The sequence below is a fragment of the Lichenostomus cassidix genome, unplaced genomic scaffold (genome assembly GCF_008360975.1).
Source record: "Lichenostomus cassidix isolate B80296 unplaced genomic scaffold, HeHo_3.0 HiC_scaffold_46, whole genome shotgun sequence".
In the NCBI taxonomy this organism is placed as follows: Eukaryota; Metazoa; Chordata; class Aves; order Passeriformes; family Meliphagidae; genus Lichenostomus; species Lichenostomus cassidix.
The window spans coordinates 3,640,625-3,649,191 of NW_028147597.1; positions in this window are offsets into that span (position 1 = coordinate 3,640,625).

The window sequence follows — 8,567 nt, forward strand, 5'->3', positions numbered from 1 at the left end:
TTAATCCACCTTGTTTTTTCCCAAGTCCACCATAGTTTCTCCAAAATCTACCACATTTTCCCCAAATCCATGTTGTTTTTTCCTTAATCGACCCCACTTCTCAGAAATCCACCATAGTTTTCCCCAAATCCACCCCATTTTTCCCAAATCCACCATTTCCCCCAAAATCAACTTGGTTTTTCCCCAAAGCCACTATGTTTTTCCTAAATTCCCCCTTATCCCCAAATCCTTCATATTTTCCCCAAATCCATCTTGTTCTTCTCTAAATCCAACACATTTTCCTTAATATACTGTTTTTCCCCAAATCCACCATTTTCCCTAAATCCACCATGTTCTTCCCCCAAATCCACTTGGTTGGTTTTTTTTTCCCCAAACGCACCATGATTTTCCCAAATCCATCTTTTTTTCACAAATCCCTTGTTTCCCCCAAATCCACCCCATTTGCCCAAACCCACCACATTTTCCCCCAATCCCCTGTTTTCCCCCAAATCCACCGTATCTTCCCCAAATCCCCCATTTTCCCCAAATCCACCATATTTTCCCAAAATCCACCATCCCCCAGACCCACCCAGTGCAGAATTCCAGCCCCCTAAATCCATGGAATCCTGGAGCAGGTTGGGTCAGACCCTGTTCCGGTCCCACCCCGGTGTCCCCCCATTCCCAGAGCCCCAGGATCACCCCAGACACACTCGGGGAAGATGATGACAGAGCCAGACGAGGTCAGGGCAGCCACAGGGACCTCCCGGGGCACCACCATGTCCAGGAGCTCTGGGATCTGCAGTGGAGGAGAACAGGGATGGGACCTTCTCCATGGATTGGACCTTCTCCATGGGGATGAGGAACTCAGCATTAGAAAGCCCCAGAGATGGTGGGATCATCATGCATGAGGAACTCAGCATTGGAGGAGCCCCAAGATAGCTGGAGTTTCCTACCATGGATGAAGGCCTCAGCGATGGAAGTCCCCAAAGATGAGAAACCCAACGTTGGAGGAGCCCAAAGAGGACCCCAAAGATGGTGGGACATCCTTTACATGGATGAGGGAATGTTGGAGGAGCCCAAAGATGGTGGAATCTCCTCAACACGACCAAGGGACTTGAGGCCCCCAAAGATGATGGGACCCCCTCGATTTGGATGAGGAACCCAACATCAAAGGAGTCCAAAGATGGTGGGATCTTCTCCCCATGGATGAGGAACTCAGCGCTTCAGAAGCCCAAAGAGGACCTCAAGGATGTTGGGACTTTCTCCATGTGGATGAGGAGGTGGTGAAGCATTGCAAAAATGGTAGAATTTCCTCAACATGGCCAAGAGACTTGAGGACCCCAAAGGTGGTGGGATCTTCTCTTCATGGATGAGGGAATTTTGAAGGACCACCCCACTCCCCTCCCCCCATCCCCTCAAGCCCCTCACCTTGAACACTCCCTTCTGCAGGTTCTTCTTCCCAGTCACTGCCTCCAGGAAGCTGTGGTAGAACCTCATCCGGACCTTGCGCCGCTCCACCAGCAGGACTCCGATGTCCCTCAGGGTCAGGGCCACATCCTCGCCTGTCCCCAAGCACCGTGACAGGAGGGACATGGTGGCCTGGAGGGCACCCTTCACCCTGCGCCGGGGCAGCCCCAGCACCGTTGCCACTGCGAATGTCTGGAGGGGATCCAGGTTCCCTGGGAGGACATGGAAAATGGGGGTTGGGGTGTCTTGGAGGGGGTTTGGGGTTTTCTCATGGGGTTTTTGGAGTTTCTCAAGGTTTTATGGGGTCTCCTTGTGGTTTTTGGGGTCTCCTTAGGGGTTTTGGGAGGCTCCTTGTGATTTTATGGGATTTTCTCATGCTTTTATGGGGTCTTCTCATGGGTTTTGAGGTCCTCTCACATTTTTTTGGAGTCCTCTCAGGGTGTTTGGGGGTCATCTTCTGGTTTCATGAGGTGTCCTTGTGAGTTTTAGGGTCTCCTCATGGGTTTTTGGGGTCTCCCTTAGGTTTTTTTTTAATCTTTACATATTTTTTGCTTTCTCATTAGGGGTCTCCTCATGTTTTATTTCAGGATTACTCATGATTTTTTGGTTTCTCCTCACACCTTTCAACCTCAAACTCTCCATTTCCCACCCCATTCCTCAACCCTCCCACTCCAGCCATGTCCATCCCAAAATCCTCCCCTCTCACCAGGCAGGAATTCCCTGTCATCCATCAAATTGTGCCCCTGGGCCAAATTCCTGGCTGGGCAAAAAATCGGCCTCTGCGTTGTCACCTCCATGTCCCCAACCCGTGCCTGCCAGGGCACCACAGCCAGGGTACCGAGGGTCGGGATCCGCACCCCCTGCAACTGCAGGTTTTGGGGTTTGGGGATCTGCAGCCCCTGCAAGTGGAATTTTGGGATTTTGGGATCCACATCCCCTTGAAGCAGAATTTTGGGATTTTGGGATGAGCCAGAGGTGGCCTTGACCCCCGGGAGGGGACATGGGGCAAGTCCAAGGTGACCTTTCTCTGCGGCAGGAGCTGGTCCAGGACAAAGTCAGCCACTGCATCCCAAATTTCCTTCCGCTCTGGGAATTGAGGGAAACTGAGTCAGGATCCTGACAGATCCCGGCATTCACAGGGATCCAGGGGGTGCCAGTACCTTCAGGGGTGGTGGCTAAGGCCACCTCTGTCCAACCCCAGAGTTTGACCTTGGTCCTCCTGGTGGTGGGATAGCGGAAGCTCATTCTGCACTCCTTCGGGATTTGGGATTGGGATGTGGAATCGGGATGTGGAGTCTGGGATGTCCCACCACCAGACTGGCTCCCATTGTGTCCCCAGGACACTCTGTGACACCACTGGTGGTACCAGTGGTGGCACTGTGACCTCAATGGGACCTCTGTGATGTCACGGTGACACCATAGGGACAGAGGCTGGGATATGGGGATGGGGGAGGAGGGGGGATGGGGGATGGAATATGGAATGGGGACATGGAATGGGGGACATGGGGCTGTGGGATGGGGGTTGTGGGGAGGGACATGGGGGGTGTGGGACAAATGAAATGGGACATGGAATTGAGGACAGGGGATGGGGGATATGGGGGATTTGGGATGGGGCACATGGAATTGGGACAGGGGGATATGGGGGGTGGGGGATGGAGGATGTGGGATGTGGAACAAGAAGGACACAGGGGAACAGACATGGAAGGGGAGATGTGGGATGGGGGCATGGAATGGCAGACAAGGGGCACGTGGGAGATGGGACATGGAATGGGGACATGGGGGATGGAGATGGGACAGTCCTGGGGACTACAGGATGGGGACAGGGAATGGGGAACATGGGGGATATGGGGGACATGGAATGGGGGAATGGGATGAGGGACATGGGTGACTTGGGAGATGGGGGAGATGAAATGTTGGACATGGAGTGGGGCCTTGGGGTATGTGGGATGAGGGACAAGGGAGACATGGGGGACATGGGGAACATGGGAAGAAATGGAATGGGGCCATGGAAAGTGGACATGTGTTGTGGTTTGTCCCTGGCCAAATGCCAGGCACCCATGACATCTACTCACTCACTCTTCCCTGCCACAGCTGGGCAGAGGAGAGGAAAAAAAAGTTAATACACACAGGGCTCATGAGTTGAGATAAGGACTGGGAGATGCTCCAAGGACAGAACAGGCTCCTCTTAAAGTTACAAAGTGAAATTTATTGCTAACAGAGTCAGAGGGAAGATAATGAGAACTAAAAAAACCCCTCAAATACACTGTTTCCCTGCTCACCCCCTCCCTCCTCCCCACCAGCAGCACAGGGGGACAGAGTATGGGGGTTTGGTCAGTTCATCACTGAGATCTTCTTCCACTGCTCAGGGGGAGAAATTTTTTCCTCTGTGTAGCCATGGTGTCCCTCCCACAGGAGGCAGTTCTCTGTGAACTCCTCCACAAGCAGCAGCCCACCTGAACCTGCTGCAGCATGAGCTCCTCCCACGGGCAGACAGTCCTCCCAAAACTGCTGCAGCGTTAGTCCCTCCCCCACGGGGTGCAGCCCTCCAAGGCCAGGCTGTTCCATCTCAGGAGCAAAGCCTCTCTCTCCACTGGGACTCCCACTGGCTCACAGCCTCCTCCAGGCATCCACCCACTCTGGCGTGGGCACCTCCCCATGGGCTGTGGGTGGATCTCTGCATTCCCCATGTACTCCATGGGCTGCAGGGGGACAACCTGCTCCCCCCATGGACTTCACCATGGCCAGCAGAGGGTTTTCAGCTCCAGTGCCTGGAGCACCTCCTCTCCCACCTTCTCCACTGACCTTGGTGTCTCCATGTTGTTTCCCCCTCACATATTCTCATCTTCTACTTCTCCTTTGGCTAAAAAGAAGTGTGTGCTCACATTGTTTTTTATTTCTTCTTAAATATGTTTTCACAGAGGCATAACTAACATCTCTAATTGGCCCAGCCTTGGCCAGCAGCATGTCCATCATCTTCAGAGCCAACAGAGATTGGCTCTGCTGGACATCATGAAAGCTTCCAGAACATTCACACAGAACACACAGGAGCCATCTTTGTGCTATCCCCCACTTCCCAGCAAAAACTGGGCTAAGCAAAACCAACTCATGAACACAGGGGTGAGTTTTTCCCAACTCTTCAGCCACTTCTTCACCTACCACAACAGCCTTTAGGGGTTTAAATTCCCCCTAGATGCTAAAGGTACCTTGCTGATGTTCTGGGCTAAGCAAAACCAACACACTCTGCAGTGTTACAATGTTCTCAGTGATTTGATGAGGCCCTGTCGTATCTTGAAGGACTCAACGATTCTGTGGGGACCTGCAGTGTCATAAAGGTCTCCATGATTCCATGAGGTCCTGAAGTGTCACAATGGCCACTTGGTCCCATGAGGCTTTGCAATGTCACTTTTGCCCCTTGGATCCATGCAGCCCCCAGTGTCACAACAGCCCCTTGGTACCATGGCCTGGTTTTTGGTGGCAGGGGGGCCACAGAGGTGGCTTCTGTGAGAAGCTGCTGGAACCTTCCACCATGTAGGGCAGAGCCAATCCCTGCTGGCTCCAAAGGTGGACATGCCACTGGCCAAGGCTGGGCCAATTACAAATGGTGGTAATGCCTCTGTGATAACAGATTTAAGGAGAAAGAAATAACCAAGAAGTTGTTGCACAGTTGTAATTGCGACCAGAGAAGAGAGGAGTGAGAACATGTGAGGAGAACAGCTCTGCAGACACCAAGGTCAGTGAAGGAGGAGGGGAGGAGCTGCTCCAGGCACTGGAACTGGGATTCCTCTGCAGCCCTAGGTGAAGATCATGGTGAAGCAGCAGTGCCCCTGCAGCTCCTGGAGATCCATGGGGATGCAGAGATCCACCTGCAGCTCCTGGAGATCCATGGGGATGCAGAGATCCACCTGCAGCCCATGGAGGAGGAGCCCAGGCCGGAGCAGGGGGATGCCTGGGAGGAGGCTGTGACCCCTGCAGAGAGGGGCTCTGCTGCCCAGCTGGAGCAGCCTGTCCTTGAAGGACTGACCCCATAGGAGAGTGACCCACGCTGCAGCAGCTTTGGGGGACTGTTGCCCGTGGCATGGACTCACATTGCAGCAGTTCACAGGGAGCTGCTGCTGGTGAGATGAACTCACATTGGAGAAGTTCCTGGAGAACTCTCCCGTGGGAGGAACCCCACAGTGCAGCAGGGGAACAACTCCTCTCCCTGAGCAGTGGGAGAAATCTCAGATGATGAACTGACCAGAACTGACCATTCCTGTCTCCCTGCTCTGCTGGGGGAGGAGAGAGAGCTGGGCAGGAGGGAGAGGTGGGGTAAAGGCACTTTTAAGGTTTTATTTTACTTTTCCTGTTCTGATTTTGTCAGCAATAATTCAATTAATATCTCTAATTGGAGCCTGTTTTTCCCATGACCATATTTGATTAGGGATCTCTCCCTGTCCTTATCTCAACTCATGAACCCCTCGTTCTATTTCCTCTCCCCTGTGCATCTGCAGAGGGGAGTGAAAGAGAGGCTTTGATGGGTGCCTGGCATCCAGCCAGCATCAACCCACTACACCCTGTATCTTGTACATGTCATGTATACCTGAAAAGTGTTTTGAAGAGAAAAACACATTTATTTTTGAAGAGAAAAACATATTTGTTATGGCTTTCAATCTTTGTAAGGCAACCTGGGGTTTTTTTGGTTTTGTTACTTCAGGCTTCAGACCCCTTAATTGCAGTTTAATTGAAGATGTGTTTCATGGCACAGAATAGATGAATCTACCACAGAGAATGAAGTGTCATGGTTTAAAATTAATCCTATTTGGTTTATGACTTGTGGTCCTTATAAACCCACTGTCCAAGGGCTGGGTTTGCAAGCTGGAGTATGAAGCACAGGAAGTTTCTCTGGATAATGCTGCACCCCCAACTCTCCAGATGCAGAAATGGGCCAGAATCCAGCATTTTGAGTGTGATTTTGGGCTCCTGGCCTTGCCCCAAAGGAGAGACAGGATTTTGCCTGCAGTGTCTGCCTGGAGCAGACAGAACAGGTGGGAAGTGTTTGCAGAGCCCCTGGGAGGGAATATTGGGGTTCCTGTCAGCAGGATCCTTGTGCAGCTCAGGCTGGGTGGGCAGCAGTTCCATCTGCAGCTTCCATGTGCTGCTCCAGCTGTGCTGCTGGGGACTCTGAGGGAAGAGGCCAAGGGAGGGATGGAAATGTTGCATGGACAACACCATGTCAATCCTTGCAAAAAGCCTTTCCAGTTTTCCCTTGGATCTGAGATTCCAGGGCCCACAGCTGGGCTTCAGAGTTCTACTGATTTTTATTTTTCAGGTTTTTGAGCAGAGCTCTGAATTGGGCATCTCTTGTCATTTTTGCTGCTCTTCTGACCTGAAAAAGGATCTGTGCTCCTGTGAGCCACATCCTGAAGGGTGGTTGGCAACCATGGAATCCTCTGGGAAAGCACTTGATTGACTTGAGTGCCCTGGCTGGAAAGCTCAGCCTGAGGAAAGAACTGTTCCAGCTGCCTCTGTGTGTGTCCAGTTCCTCACAGCTGAGTCCCTGAACACACACGCTGGTTTTTAGGGGTTTATCTTCCCCTCCTGTTTGCTTGGCGATGGTTATGGGGCCCTTTAGAGCAACATCTGACCAGCTCCTGCCCCCATGCTGTTTTATTCTCTCTTCTTTGGAGTTGGCCTGCTGGGTTTGACATGGAAATTGGTGGTGTCTCCCCATTCTTCCCTCCACCATCAACTGTAACTTATATTAAACAGTGAAAACTGCCTCGTTTATCTGGTGGGGAGGACATGAGTGGGGAAAGTTAACAGGGTTTGTTTTCATGGGCCTTGTGACAGCAAAGAAAAATGAGGTTTGTCTTTTTGGTGTGGTGCTGTGTGTTGGGATTTGCAGGTTTATTTCTTGTTATGGTTGTTATTATTTATTAGTATTACTTATTAGTGTTATATTTTAAATCTTACATTATTAATAATAGCTGGATGTCAGCTCACTGGGAAGAATCCCTTCTTTCTCCAGGTGGGATTGAGCTGTACAGTCCCTTCCAAGATGCCAGTGGATTCTAAAGATGGGAAGTCCCAGTTTATGGGATTTTGGTGTGATTTGGAGCTGGGGAAGGGTCACATACAATCTCAGAGGTGCCCCAAGCCTGCTCTGCTGCCATGTCTGTGATCGTGGCCTCTCACAGCTGCCCTGCCCTGGGGACATGGTGGGACACCTCCTGCCAGGGCTGAGGCAACTAACAGCACCTCATGGTCTCTCACAGCCACTCATGGCCCCTTCAAAGCCCCTCTCAGCCCCTCTCAGCCCCAGGCTCAGGGCTCCTCCCAAAGCAGAAGGGATCAGGCCCTGCTCGTTCTCCTTTCACTTCAGTCACTTCACAGCAAAAAGAAAGGCTGAAATGGAGCCTTTCCCAGCGTTCCCCTCTGGGTTAATGGCTGCCCGAAGCTCTGTGCTGGCTCTGGCCCAAGCACGAACATCACTGCAGCCCCAGGCCTTTGCTGTCCCCCCGTGTCCATTCCCTGTCCCCGAGTCCCGCCCGGCTCTGGCAGCAGCAGCAGCACAGCGCAGTGGGCGCCAGCCTGGCCCAGCCGGGGCTCCCAGCAGGAGCAGCAGCAGCATTGCCAGCCCTTCCCAGCTGCTCCTGCCTTGCCTTCCCCAGGGGTTTGTCCAGGGCAATTCTGGAGTAGAGCAACAATCACCCACAAACAGCCCTGATTGCTCAGGCCCGGCTGTGCTGCCCTGAACCAACCTTCAGAGAAAGAAAGGATCAGGTTCCAGCACTGTTTTCAGCACTGCTTTACTCACCCTGAGGTGACAGCAGGAGGCTGTTGGTGTGTTTGCCTTATCAATTGGAGGTCAAGGCTGCTGTTTCCCCTCACCTGGTTGCCACTTGAATTTTATCATTAAAACTGCAGTTGCCTCTTTTGATCAGTGCTACCCATGGTGCTTTCATGACAGTGAACTCAGTCTTTATTTGCAGGCATCATGATTAGCACATCTTGAAATGCTCACAAGGCCTGAGCACTAAGTCGAGGACAATAATGCCAAATAGGCAACATTTGCAGTGCTCAAACACAGTGCTGTTGCTGGTGCTGTTTAAATAGAAACAGCTTACAGACGTCATCACAGA